Here is a 14,507-nt window from a genome sequence, read left to right on the forward strand (position 1 = left end):
CCTCTATCCATAGAGCCTCACTTTATTTATACATTTCCATGGATTGCGATCCATGGGTGGGCCAACTCAACTTCCATTTCTTTACATTATTTTCGGGCAGACTACCCTTTGACTTCAACTTATTACAAATCGCGCTCCGTGCATCCCGCAGAGTCTTTACCTTATCTTTACCCAAAATTTCGGGCTTTGTGCCCCATGACCATTGCGTGGGGCTTCTGCTACCCAACAGTACCCCAACACAATCATCGTGACTCGTCCCGAGTCACTTGGCTGGTGCGAGAATCTTCACACGAAGGTCATTCAACAACTTCTGTTTATCACTTGTCCCTGCAATAAATTCGGCTGCGAGCCTATGTACCTTCTCCAAGTGAGCCGCTGATGCATCCCTATCAGTTGCAGTTGCTTGCTTGGTATCACACACTACCTGCATATGTGCTAACTTGCCTTCAATAGTTGTAGAGACGCTAAATGCTTCATCGAGCCAAGGCTGGATACATTCTTTAAGTACTACCTCTTGTTGCCGCACCGTGTCAACTTGGGCCTTGAGAGCCTGGGCCTCCTTCATTTTGGCCAACTGCTGTGTGATAGTGACCGCCTGTGCATCCCCGCAAGTGGTGTCATAGGCCTGCTGTAACTCACGCGCTTGGGTTTCCACTTGCTGTATGGTTGCGTTCTCCTGGAGGGATGTGAGTATCCCTAGAGATTGATCTAGTAGTCCCAAGCATTCGTGAAAAACGCTCCTCATTGTTTCAACTCTGGCTTGAATTTCGTCACGCACCGTGACTGCTCCTACTGTCTGCTTGTTCTTCCTAGGTCACGGTGTGCATGGAGACTTAGGAACTTTGGGAACCTGAGTCACATCCTCAAGCTCTTCTTGATTTAGTTGCATTTCCTCTATGAACCGTGCTCGTGTTCTGGCCATGGTAATCATGGGGTGCCTGGGAGCTGAGTACGTGCTACTCTTTGCTAGTTTGAAGCACCAATATTCCAGTAACAGCCACAACTTATGAGCATTGAAAAAAATTCCTTCCCCCCCTTTTCCAGTTTATTAATGGCATTGAGTCGGCAAATCTTTGCATATCTAGTCCAGACCTCTGATCTTAATGTCCCGCCACCCACTACTCTCTGATGTAAACTGCCCTTCTTATCAGGACTAATGTTCCTAATGGTCATTTTTTGACTTTTCCCTCTGGTAGCGCAATCCTTAGGGTGCAGCTGTGATATTGTGGACTATCTTACTTGGTGAAGAATCCTTTTGCCACGTTGGCTTTTCGCAGACTTGTTTATAGTCCCACACCTTCTTTCAACTGCTTGGGGCCATGAGACTGTATTTTCTACTGCTAGTCAGGTGCTCGCACCTTTGGTGCGAATTCTCAACTTCCCTACTAGCCCGAGCTACGAGCACCTCTCAAGCATCTAGGTAGCCAATCTGTCAGCAGGTGTGTTCTTCTGTAAGTGCGGGCACAACCATGATAGTAGGGTCACAACTTGTTCCTATGCTATGCTGCTGGATCCATCCCGTCCTAGTGCACTTTGCTTCCTTGGCCGTACCCCGAGTTTATTGATGTTGTGGGGCCTGTGGCTACCCTATCTTTTCTGAGCTCCCTTCTGTCATCTATTATAGGCCCAGTGAACCTATGGTATCCGCAACTTCCCTGATTTCCTACTACCCTTGGCGTTGGCTGTTGGTGAACCAGTTTGTTGGGGTGGCTCTGGGCTACTACTTCTAAGTTGGTTGGGTGTCTGCATCTCATACCTCTGTAGCCTATGCTGGTGAGGAATGCTTACCTCGTTTCACTCTCCCATCCGTGTGTGCACCTACCTCTGACATCCGTGCCCTTTCCTTTGCATCTTTGGAGCTACACCCTTTCCTGAAGCCATGGTTGTGCATGATGCTTTCGCGGATACTTCTGGCTGCTCCTTTGCCCCTATTGTCACCATCCTATTACAATTTAGGGTGGTTACTTCATGCAGTCGGTTCTGCCATCGTTCAATTTCTTCATCTGAGTCCGACGTGCAAGAACTATCACGGTCCCATGAGAGTCTACCATCCGTTGTTGGATTTACCTTGTCCTGATATTGTGTTGTAATCTGGTAGATACAGTCCAATTCACCATCACTGTCTTTGTTGCACACTGGCTCAGTATAGCGTGTCCATTCAATTAGATCCAATGGAACCACTACACAGAGAGATTTCTTTTCGAATATCATTTTTTGTTTCTTGAGGTAAATGACTCCACTCATATCTGTTGCCCAATCTATCCATGCAATACAGGATAGGGGTTACTATCATCCATAATTTCTATGACTTCAAAATCAGTTTGTGTGCTAACGCCATCAATTTCAACTGTAACCCTGTTCAGTCTTCCCATGGGCAGAATCTTTTGTTGGTTAGCCAACCATAACTGAATCAAAGACCATTGTAGTGTGGGCCTGCCCATGCACTCCCAAGTCTGTTTTGGTATGACATTTGTGTCGGACCCCAAATCTAAAATGACCTGGTCCATCTCATAGTCTCCGATATGAATAGTCAGTTGCATTTCCCACCCCGTGCACAAAGCATGTTTGCTTAACTTCTGAACCATTCGCAGTTCTTCTACTCCCACGCAATGAGTTATCAATCCTTGCAGACCCTTTACCGCTTTAGCATCCCTGAGTAAGTTCATGCAAGATTCCAAGAAGGCGGTTAGCATAGAATTATCCTTCTCTGATCCGAATTGATCCTTACTGTTCGAAGTAGAAGCTCCCGCGAAGTTCTTCTTGACTTCCATAAAGGTTTCCTTCACACGCTCCAAGTCAAATTTTGGTTGTTTTTGGGGGCCTTACGGACCCATGTATCCACCTTTGGCTACTTCCCCATATCTTCTCTAGTAGCAGTGCCACTTCTGAGCATCATATTTACGTTGGGATCTTCCGCATGGGGTTCAACCTTCATCATTTGGACGTTCTAAGTAGGTTTAGCCGGAAGTACCCCCTTTTCTCGCATTCGAGCAATCAGCGTGGGGTAATCGACTGCTTCGTGGCCAAATTGGTAACAGTAAGGGCAATAGGCTTTGGTCAGGTTTGTGCAATCACGCATGTAATGCCCCGGTCCTCCACAATTATAGCAAACTAATTGTCCTCATCCCCGTCCAGGTCCCATTACCCTGTAACCCCGTCCACATCCTTGGTATCCTCCTCGTGCAAGCAGTGTGGCGGGCTCCTGCCCACACGCCTCTATTTGCATCCTATAAGTAGGTGTTTGATCCATCAACATCTCGTAACTTCGGAAATTTCTTTCATCGTGGCCCATGTCCCGCAGAAGCTACAAAATAATTGTTGAGGGGGGCAGGGGGTTGTCTTAAGTTCGGCAATAGGTGACAATTATCCGTGGCATGCTTTCCTCCCACCTAACAGATTGCGCACTAGAGTGCGGGAATCATGCTTGGCTCAGCTTGTATCTCTGGTTGCAATGGTATTGATCCCCCTCCTTGTTATCGGGAAATCTAGTGTCTATGTAGAGCTGCTAGTCCCACTAAGGCTGGTAGCTACCTTAGAAACAAGCAAACTAAAACTACTTTCATTTTCCTTTATGAGAAATAGATAAGAGGGGAATAAAGGAGACCAACCTTTGTCTTGCACTTGGTTCCTTGCTTGATTCCTCTCCCTTCTGATAGATCTTTGCCACTCGCTTCCTCGTCTACCCAGCTTCAAAGAGAACCTGTAGAATCAAAGTAGCACAACAGTATCCAAGAACATAGATCTATTATCATAAGCAATATTGGACCAGATATATATTGACCACACAAATGCATATATCATCAATCATACAAGAATGTGGAGGAAAACTTGAATAGCTTTATTAATAATCAAGAATAGCAAAGAGGATTACAACCAATTGTTCTGACCCAGCATCATCCTCTCAGCAAGAAAGCCCTTCTTCACCACATGAAAAGCTTAGATCACCCAACACTATGATGTTGCACCAAGAAACCAGCAACACTTCCTTACAAGATACAAAATTCGAGCCTCTAGATCTCTAGGATGAGGGATCCATATATAGATGTTTGTAAGGGGGTTGAGTTAGCTTTTGAGATTTGATTAGTGTCCTCTCTCTGATAGTTCTCGATTCCACTTGGAGATTGATTATCTCTTACTCATCCCTGGGCAAATGCAGAGAGGCAAGTGTCATAGGAGAAGTTTCTGGAAGATTCCATGATCCTCCACCTTGCATATTGACCCTGCCATTTGTCCACTCTCGCCCATTGCACCCCATAGAAGGGCTTTTCAAGATGCATCGAACCTCCCGTGTGTATTTATATGGGATGCAGCGCACTTTGACCATGGAGCAGGTGAGATGGTCCAGTTTTGACCAGTTCTGAGTAGTTTTTCATGGAGAACTTCTGGGAGAAGATGTAATCAGTTGACCTTGTTCTTTTAGAGGTTGGAACAAAAATTTTAGGGACCTAAGAGCCCTTGGTTTATGGACATTTATGATTGGGGTTGCAGTGCCCAAAAATGTCTATAACAGTTTCTCCCTAAAGCATGAGGTCGTTAATTTGTTGATGTTGGGTGAAATGCTTTATCATGAGGATCTAAAGTTTTTTCAAGCTGAAAGGCGACCTGTAATAAGATAAAATACAATACATTATCTTCATAATATTTTGATGATCTAGCTGAGGCGGGCATTCCCATGCTCAGCTTTATAAATTCATTTTCATGTACATAAGACAGACAATCGTCTGAGTGTAGACTGATGATTCTAGTAGAGCCATCATCCCTTAGGTTGGATGATTATCTGTGCAGTAATGATGTACATTTGATGTCTTTATTTTCCTGAATATATATCACAGCCCGGATGGATGAAACTAGATCCGGGGTCTTCAATCTCTTTCGATCTTCACTCAAAGTACAAGTCAATCCATGTGAGAGATGTTCTGGAGTCGAACATGGAAAGACATTGCCTGATTACCAGCCAATGATGTAAGCTGTTAACAGGTGCGAGAGGAATCACCGATAATGATGATGACCCTCAAGGTACTACAGTACAATTCACGTGGTGTGAATAAGGGACTTGGAGTCGAGCACCACGCAAAATCTTTCGGTCGAAGGCCGTTGATGTAAACCTGTCGATGGAAGTGAGAAACTTGCCATTGAGGCATGCAAGCTTCAAAGTACTAAAAGGGTTGTTCCTAGATCGACTTCTTGGATAATGATCTGATGTCGACAAGAAGCAATCCATCATAGGAGGGCCTTAGTGAATCCCACATTAATGACACGGAACTGAGAAAATGATTTTAATGGAGGTGAAAACGATCTGGTGATATAAGGTTCAGGGTGGCGATCATGAAAGAATGGAGCGTAAATGTATTGCAGTGGGTGAGACATAGGTGAATTCTCTGAGCGACTTGTCTTGAACATATCGGCGACACTGACATGATGGATTGGTAGCGTTAACCCTAAATATGGATGGTGTGATGGACCCATGGTGATATGACCCGTGAACGGAACAACCCAACCTAACTCGGATGCGGAGTGAGAGTGTCATGTTCAAGGGCGACTTGCTACCTAAGAAAGTTTCTTGAAGTTTTCTTCCCAATTTTTCCCCAGTCACTGCTGACCAGTACCTCTTTATTTTTGTCAAGCTTGAGGAGAATAACATATGCTTTTTCTATAATTTGCCCTTCGGGCAAACCCATCGCCATGTTTTAACGAGCCTAGCGATAGTAACTCGTTCTTGTCTGTGTGGACAAGTTTGTCGCTATTCGGTTTTAACGAGTTTAAAAACAAGGATAGCTCAGTCCTTTTCAGTTTTAGAGAGTCTGAAAAAGGGATGTAAAGAAAACTCCAATAATCCTTTTTCGTCATATAATCCCTTGAGTCCGAAAAAGTATAAAACAATACAAAAGGGATGAATTTTCAGTACTTTTAACGAGCCGAACAAAACAAGTGCTCGATCTTTTTGTGTAATGATCCCTCAAGTCCAAAAAGATTAAAATATAAAGGAGGGATAGCACTTCCGGTCCCTTTAACGAGCTAGAGAGGCCAATTGCTCGGCAATCTTTTCATATTTTACGAGTCAGTTGAAAAGAGCTTAAAGGAGACTCATTTTTTTAGGAACGAGTGATAAATTCGGGTAGCAGCTGATTCCAGGTAAGGTTTGGAATTTTCCAATCACGGCAGTGTCCCAAGGATGGCTAATAGGATCACTCTTCGCAGCTATTCCTCAAAAGGGTAAACAATCAAATGGAGGTGAATGATCGGCCAATACAGAGTGGAAGTGATGATGAGAACATGACCAAGGCTTCAAAGGCTGACGATAATACATTCACAATTGTTATTTACTGGAAAATGGTAAATTTTTTAATGAGCTTAAACTCTGGGGGAACATTTGCTCATTTCTTATGTTTATTTTTTAACGAGCTTGAATTCCGCGTTAAAACTGCTCGATCCAGTCGTATAATCAGGATGTCTCATTTAAAAACGGCATTTTTTCAAAGCTTTGCCCCGCATCCTTTCTTTATGCAAGTTAGGAAACGACCAATCCTACGAGTTTAAAGGGTTAGAGGACCTACAAATTTAAAAAATAAATGGTCGCTCTTTGCTTGCATGCCCCCAGGTATAGCAAAGTAGAGTTTCCCAGGTTACCCCTCAATTTGCAGACAAAACATTTGTTTTATCAGGAAAGGCATACCTTTTATAGGTTACCCCTCAATTTGTAGACAAAACATTTGCTCTATCGAGAAAGGCCTACCTTCTGACAGTATCTTATTCCAGTCTATTCTCATAAACTAGTCATATATCCTTTGCGAAAACCTACTCTATACCCAAGGTTTTCCTATCGAAACAGGCCAGGGTGCATGCCCCCTGGGTTTCAGTCATATCCTCTAAATAACTCGCGCTCATCAGGAGGATGGACTGGGGATTGATGCGACATTCCTTGCGTGAAAATACCATACAGGGATGGTATATGACTATTTGCTATGTGTGAACCGGGAAATGAAAGCTAGTCTACGAGCTTGACCACTCTTCCTTCATGCGTAAAACACATTACTCTAAAGAGTGAGGAGACAATGGCTCCCATGCAATAAATATAGTCACGTCCAAGGAGTAGATTGATGAGCCCCAAAAAATGGACAATTATTTGGGCTCATTCAACCTCCTAATTTGACTTAATCCACCATTCTCATTAGTTTATTGCATGTTTTTGATTATATTTATGTTAATAGAGTGAATTTGGTTAGTCATGATGCCAACAAGTCTAATGGGTGCTTTGTGTAGCCTTTTTGGTCAATTTGGAGACAAAATTGAAGGTCTTAATGAGCACTTGGCAGCCAAATTCGTGGGAAGACAAGCTAGAGGATTTGTAGGAAGGTGTCCCCTTCATTTATGGGCCCTTGCCTCGAATTCTCCACCATTAGATCGGAGTTCAAGGGCCACCGAATCAATCAACACAAGGGCAGCCAAGCAAGTCAAGTAGGACTGCTGTTAACTCCAAGTTTTGGGCAGCCGAGTCCCTAAATTTTAGGAGGACTGTTGGGTCCTCAAATTGTATAAATAAGAAGGCTTAGGGCCCCATTTTGGTTAGCCAGTGTAGCCAGTGGATGTTAGCTAGTTAGCCAGTAGATAGTAGCTAGTAGTTAGTCATTTCATAGCCTTGTTGTAGTCATTTTGTAATTCGATTTGTATGCAATAGATTAGCTTTGCTTTCAGCTCATTCTCAAGCTCTCCTTGTGGACAGTTTTGATGTAACTCTTCATTCTTGATCAATAAAGATGAATTCAGCTTTGCACCAGCTCTAAATCTCTCTTGGGAGGCTGTAGCTCTTGGGGTTGGGCCCATCTCAAGCGCCCAGTACCTCCCCTGTTTATCTTTATGTGTGTTTGTTGCGTTCTTAGAATAAAATCTGCTCTTTAGATCTTGCTTTGTTATTTTGGTTGTTTTTGTTGGTTAAAGTAGCTTTTTATGTTTGGGAATCGATTGGTAGGAGTTTTTCATGCATTTAGATCTTTCGGAATGTTCTTGCTCACGTGATGTACATGGTTCTCTTTCCAAACGAGGCTGTTGTTTATTCATTTCATTGACAGTTAGATTAAGTTAGCTAGGACTTAGTTTGTTTGCAAGAATTCATTGATTCGGTTGAATGTGCATTGTGCAGGGCATCTCTATCACTCACTCAGATGGTCAAGCTTCATCAGAGCCATCTGATTCATCCCATATCTAGGCTTCTCGCTTCACACCCATCCTCTTGCCCACGTAACCCTACCTTCTTCTCCATTGTTGTCTCAACTACCTTAAAGCCAAATCAGCCTTCCACATATCATCTCACCACTCCATACATCAGTTCCTGGGTCACTTCAGACCCCCATCCTACCTCCATAACCATCCATGCATCTTCCATCAATCACCCATCCTCAAAAATCCCATTTCGAAATATCCTGTAGAAGAATTACAAAACTTCCTGTAGAAGCCCCTGCAGACTTCCTGTAGAAGTTCATAAATACGGTTGCATGGCATCCAGACTTTGTGAAACTCTCAGAAAGAATGTTGGGGATCCCTTAGACCCTCTCTGTAGCATCCCAACCTTTCCCAAAGCATTTCATCCCTTGATCCATCCCTGCACAGTGGAAAACTAGTTAGAAGCACATGCATGATAATTTCAACAACTTAAGCAAAAATACAAAAAGATGTTTTCTTCAGATAGTGATAACTTAGACACATGCATTTTACCTTCCTAGAAGTAATGGCATCTCTTTTCGTAGTTTGCATTCTTTTCTTTGCATCAGTAGGACTAGTTGGTAGAATTAGGGTTTTCTAGGGTTTGCGTTTATTTTTGGCTTTCAGTTTCTTTCCGCAAGTAGATTAGCTTCCTTCGAGTTAGCTTTCATCCATCAATTAAAAAGCTTCTTCTAAGAGCTCATAGAAGTTGGCTTAAGCTCCTAGCGGACTTGTGCCAGCTGACCAAGTGACAGCTGCGGCAAGAACTAGTACTTGTGCATACAGCACCGTCGCTTTCAAGTTTGTTACGAACTACCGGGTTGATAAAATTAAAGAAGGGAGTTCCAGGAGTTGTAGCAATATTGCTACAATACTGGGGCCCACCATCTTTTTGGCGCCGTTGCCGGGGAAGCGGCAGAGTATTGGTGATTGTTGCTATTCTTCTATTTTCTACTACAACCTTCTGCTAAGTAGTTTATTTCATTTCCATTATGCAATTTCGTTTATGCAAAAGTAGATTAGCATTTCCCGCTTTCATAGATTAGCATTTCAATTCCGCAATTTCATTTCTGCAAGCGTAGATTAGCATTTCAATTCCGCAAGTGCAGACTAGCATTTCATTCCTGCAATTTCATTTGAGAAAAATAGATTAGTCCTTTCCTGCTTTCATTTCAATTCCGCATTTTCATTTTAGCAAGATAGCTAGTTGCGGTTCAATTTATTTTAGTTTTGCAAGTAGAAGTAGAAAAAAGCCCCTTCTGATGGTACCGGCCATGACCATTCTGTATATTTGAGTAATGATTCGAAATGGTAGACTAGCTGGTAAGCGAGGTCTGCCTAGTAGATTCCAATCAAAGGAAACAACTAGGTTGCTTGGAGGTGGGACCGAATAGACGGCCGGATATGACTCTGACGAACTTCCTTCCTGCGGTAAAGGAACAGGTAGACTGCCCCCATGTTCATCGAAGTCTGTGCTTACAAAGAGAATTTGAACGGTGTCGTTCTTGTTCTTCTCGGTGACTGTATCATCTGAAGATGGATCCTCTGAAGGCAAGACCGGGTCAACTGTCGCCTCGACCTTTTGACTTTCATCTGGTTTGGATTCAGATGGTTTATCTTCAATGATAGACGCTTCAGCTGACCACAAGGGCGTGTTAGCTGAATTTTCAACTAGTGACGGACTCGATAAGAGCTTCTTATATCCAGGAGGAAGTCGTAACGGTGAAACCGGACGGTCGTCCAAAACTCTTTTAGCCTCGTCTAAGAAGGGACAATGGTGGACGGCGTGATCGCCTTCACACAATTTACAAGGAAATTTACATCTTCCTTTTTGTCCAGGGGCTTCACTTTCACTAGTTGACGGTGTACTTTCAACATGATCATCAGAGGTTGATGACACCGGATTGTGCAAACAAGGAGACTAGTCCCTTAAGATCTGAGGGATGCAAGGACAATCTCGATGATAGTGGTCTCCTTTGCAAATGACACATGGCGATTTAGGCTTGGACGGTGCAGTGTGTGGATTTTCGCTAGACGATGCTTGGTTTCCCCTTTTCGCCTTTGGCTCCTTCTTCTTCTTCTCTTTCTTCTTCTTCTCCTTCTTCTTCTCAGTTACTTGATTTTTGGCTTTACCAGCTTCATCAAGCGAAGAGGAAGGAGGAGAGGAAGAATTGGACGAAGTAGAAGGTTGGGGGGTAACTATGGTATCGTTTAGTTGCTGACTTGATTGTTCAGGAATCACAGTGTTCTGAACGACAGAGGTTGAGAAGAGCCATACGGGCAAGCCGATTATCAATCCTGGAAGCAACAATGTGGCCATATGGGGCGCACCAACATCTCCCCAAGAGGAGAAAGGACTAGGATTTCCCCCAAGGGGAACTCCTTGGTTGGTGGACTCCATTTTTCTCAACCTAAGACCAACGTAGGAAAGGTGATATTTATTCCGATTAAAATAAATTTTAGACGCTTTGACACAACTTGTTTTTTCAATTTTTAAGAGTCGAGAAAAAACAAAAGATGACTCTAGTCGCCTTCGATTTTTAATGAGCCTGAAGTGCCAAGTGCTTAGATGGACCTTTTATTTTAAGGAGTATGAAAAAGAACGAAAGAGACTGCTCTGGAAATCTAGATAGAGGGATTACCAAACCAATCGCAAAATTGCAGAATAATTTTTATAGTACGGCAGTCAATCTTCCCGAATGTTGTGTTCAGTGCATTGCGATCAATAGGGCAGCAAACACAGCTTCCTATGGATAAAGGATAAAGCCTATGGTGGTCTCCCAATATATACTCGACGGTACGTGGGAGCACAAGTCCGTACTGGCACTTATCGTCTCAAAGTGGAGGAATCACCCAACCATCAATGAAAACAATAGTTACCAGGCTTTACGACGCCGGAATACGTCTCTAGCCTAGACTTCTAAATGTTGTGCATTAGGTTCCAAAGAATTTTTAGATTCATTAAATTTATTTTACAGTTGATCTTGCTTAAGAAATTTGCCTTTCAGGTTCACCACGTGATGTAGATGTACGATTCCTAAAATGCAATCTAAGATCATGATAAACAATCGTTTAATCTTCTTTTTGCAATGAAAATCCTAGCTACTAAGGAAAGAGAGATGATGTTCTTTCAACATAGAGCAGAGAGCACACACTATATGCACTGTCCTAAATCAAACCAACAAACAGTCTAAATGCAAATGCACATGCATGTATTTGTTTTCAGCCTTCTTAATGTGTGAATGATAAAAAGAAAGCTAAGTGCAAATCTGAATTATTTTTCAAAGCGACATTACTAGCAAGTTTCTTCTCAAGACAAAATGAGGACAATGACGACACTTTGCGATTTGGAATTGAAAACTTGCTTTCGACACTTGAAAAACTACTAATTCAAATCAAATACAAGAGTAACAGTGTAATCGACTATCAAGAACAATCGGATTCTCTTCTATGACTAAAAATGACACTTGCGACACTTTCAAATCAAGAAACGACAGTTCAATTACGCTACTTCTTTGTAAAAGAGAACTGAAAATGGCTCAAAATACATAAAAACATTTACAGTCCTTTGCACAATGGAGGCGGAATAATGGCAAGGAAGGGGGTTTCAACAGAGGTGTACTGACTACAGGCAAAAAACTCCTTAATAGAGTTGAAAAGAGTGAACACAGAAACCAAAATCTAAGAGCAGAAGAGGCCTTGTCTGATCAGCGCACCTATAACACAGGGAAAAAGAGATGCAGCGCACCTACTACACTCGGGAAGTGTGATGCATCCAGAATCCAAAGAAGAGACAGTGCGATGGTCCAAGGATGAGACTTCAACTGGGTTCCGGGTCACAGTTTGCAGCTCAGTTCAGGGATTTAGGCCGAGCAAGTGGTAATCAGTAAATCAATCACAGGGGTAGATCTAAGGAGGTTACTAGAGCCACCACAAGGGCAATTAGAGAGCTTGTAAATTGATTGTTCAGTTCATAAACAAAACCCGGAGATAGATTGAAGCAACATTGATCTACTTTGCACTTGCATAGCAAATGCAGTTCGAAGGCTAGCTGGCTTGACTTCAGGCTCCGTTTGTAAGTTTATAAAGCAAACAAATGTAGACAAACAAACAATCTATTCGCTCCCCAGCGGAGTCGCCATTTTGTTATCGGGAAATCTAGTGTCTATGCAGAGCTGCTAGTCCCACTAAGGCTGGTAGCTACCTTAGAAAAAAACAAACTAAAACTACTTTCGTTTTCCTTTATGAGAAATAGATAAGAGGGGAATAAAGGAGACCAACCTCTATCTTGCGCTTGGTTCCTTGCTTGATTCCTCTCCCTTCTGATAGATCTTTGCCACTCGCTTCCTCGGCTACCCAGCTTCAAAGAGCACCTGTAGAATCAAAGCAGCACAACAGCATCCAAGAACATAGATATATTATCATAAGCAATATAGGACCAGATATATATTGACCACACAAACGCATATATCATCAATCATACAAGAATGTGGAGGAAAACTTGAATAGCTTTATTAATAATCAAGAATAGCAAAGAGGATTACAACCAATTGTTCTAACCCAGCATCATCCTCTCAGCAAGAAAGCCCTTCTTCACCTCATGAAAAGCTTAGATCACCCAACACTATGATGTTGCACCAAGAAACCAGCAGTGCTTCCTTACAAGATACAAAATTCCAGCCTCTAGATCTCTGGGATGAGGGATCCATATATAGATGTTTGCAAGGGGATTGAGTTAGCTTTTGAGATTTGATTAGTGTCCTCTCTCTGATAGTTCTTGATTCCACTTGGAGATTGATGATCTCTTACTCATCCCTGGGCGAATGCAGAGAGGCAAGTGTCATAGGAGAAGTTTCTGGAAGATTCCATGATCCTCCACCTTGCAAATTGACCCTGCCATTTGTCCACTCTCACCCATCGCACCCCATAGCAGGGATTTTCAAGATGCATCGCACCTCCCGTGTGTATTTAGGTGGGATGCAGCACACTTTGACCATGGAGCAGGTGAGATGGTCCAGTTTTGACCAGTTCTCAGTAGTTTTTCATGGAGAACTTCTGGGAGAAGATGTAATCAGTTGACCTTGTCCTTTTAGAGGTTGGAACAACACTTTTAGGGACTTAAGAGCCCTTGGTTTATGGACATTTATGATTGGGGTTGCAATGCCCAAAAATGGCTATAACACTCCTGCCACATAGTTGGCAAAGATTGGACAGTGGTCCTTATCGTGGCCCTGTCTCTTACATTTGATACACCATACCTCTTCCCATACTTCTACTTGAGGCGTCTGCTCTTGTTTCAAGCTTCACATATCCAGACATAGGTTTTGTATTTTCGCTTGGATTTGTTGTACTCCCAACCTTGGATCCTATATTTGGGTTTACTGTAGCCGCATTGTTGCCTCCAACGCTTCAGCTTGGGTTGAGATCTTTTGTTGTGACAGATCCGACCTCAGATATGGCGTTAATGATGTGACAAACCAAGTGCGGTGCTGTGCATCTGACAGTGTCATGTTGGCCTCACGAATGGTGCTTTTCAACCTCTGATCCAAATCCCATGGGGTTTCACCAGGCAACATTGCAATTTCCTTGAACCCAATAACCGACTGTGCTTCTGACTTTGGTCACCCAAATTCCTTGTTTAACGCCTCCTGGATTACTGCTATTCCTTCATTTGGATGATCACTTGAGTATTTCATGTACCAGGTCAACGCGCAGTCCTGCAGCATGCTAACTAAGGTAGCCTTCTTGATGTTATCATCTGTGATGCCTTGAGCGTCCCACATAGACTTTATCACAAACCAGAACGGCCCGGTTCCTCATTTCCTACACCCTTAAATATTGGTAGCTGGACTGTGCTCGCCATCCCGATTTTCAATGGTGGGGGAGGTGGGGTTGGTGTCGGTGTGGATGGGTTTGATGCAGGTGAAGCAGGTGGTGGCATGGATGGAGGTGGTATTAGTGGGAAGCACTCCTTGATCAACCAGATTGCACTTCTTGGTGAGAACTTCACGAGCTCCTCCTCACTTTCCCGTGAAATAGAAATCAAAGGATTGTTCTCTACCCCTCCCATTCCACAGTAACCTCTTCCGCTCTGCATTACTCTAGACATCAATAAACACGCATAATCTATTTTTCGCACAACAACATCTTAATCCAAGTATTCAATGATTTGATATACTTACCCCGCGGTCCTTGAAGAAATCGCTTTTCTGCTTCACTATAGCTCATAGTAGTATCTATCACGAACTCAGTGATAAATCCTCCTATTACCTGATCCAGCCAATGATCTACTATGCGTGCGATTTTATCTT

Source organism: Pinus tabuliformis, chromosome 1_1 (genome assembly GCF_031772625.1).
Source record: "Pinus tabuliformis cultivar Carrire ecotype Pingquan chromosome 1_1, CPIR1, whole genome shotgun sequence".
In the NCBI taxonomy this organism is placed as follows: Eukaryota; Viridiplantae; Streptophyta; class Pinopsida; order Pinales; family Pinaceae; genus Pinus; species Pinus tabuliformis.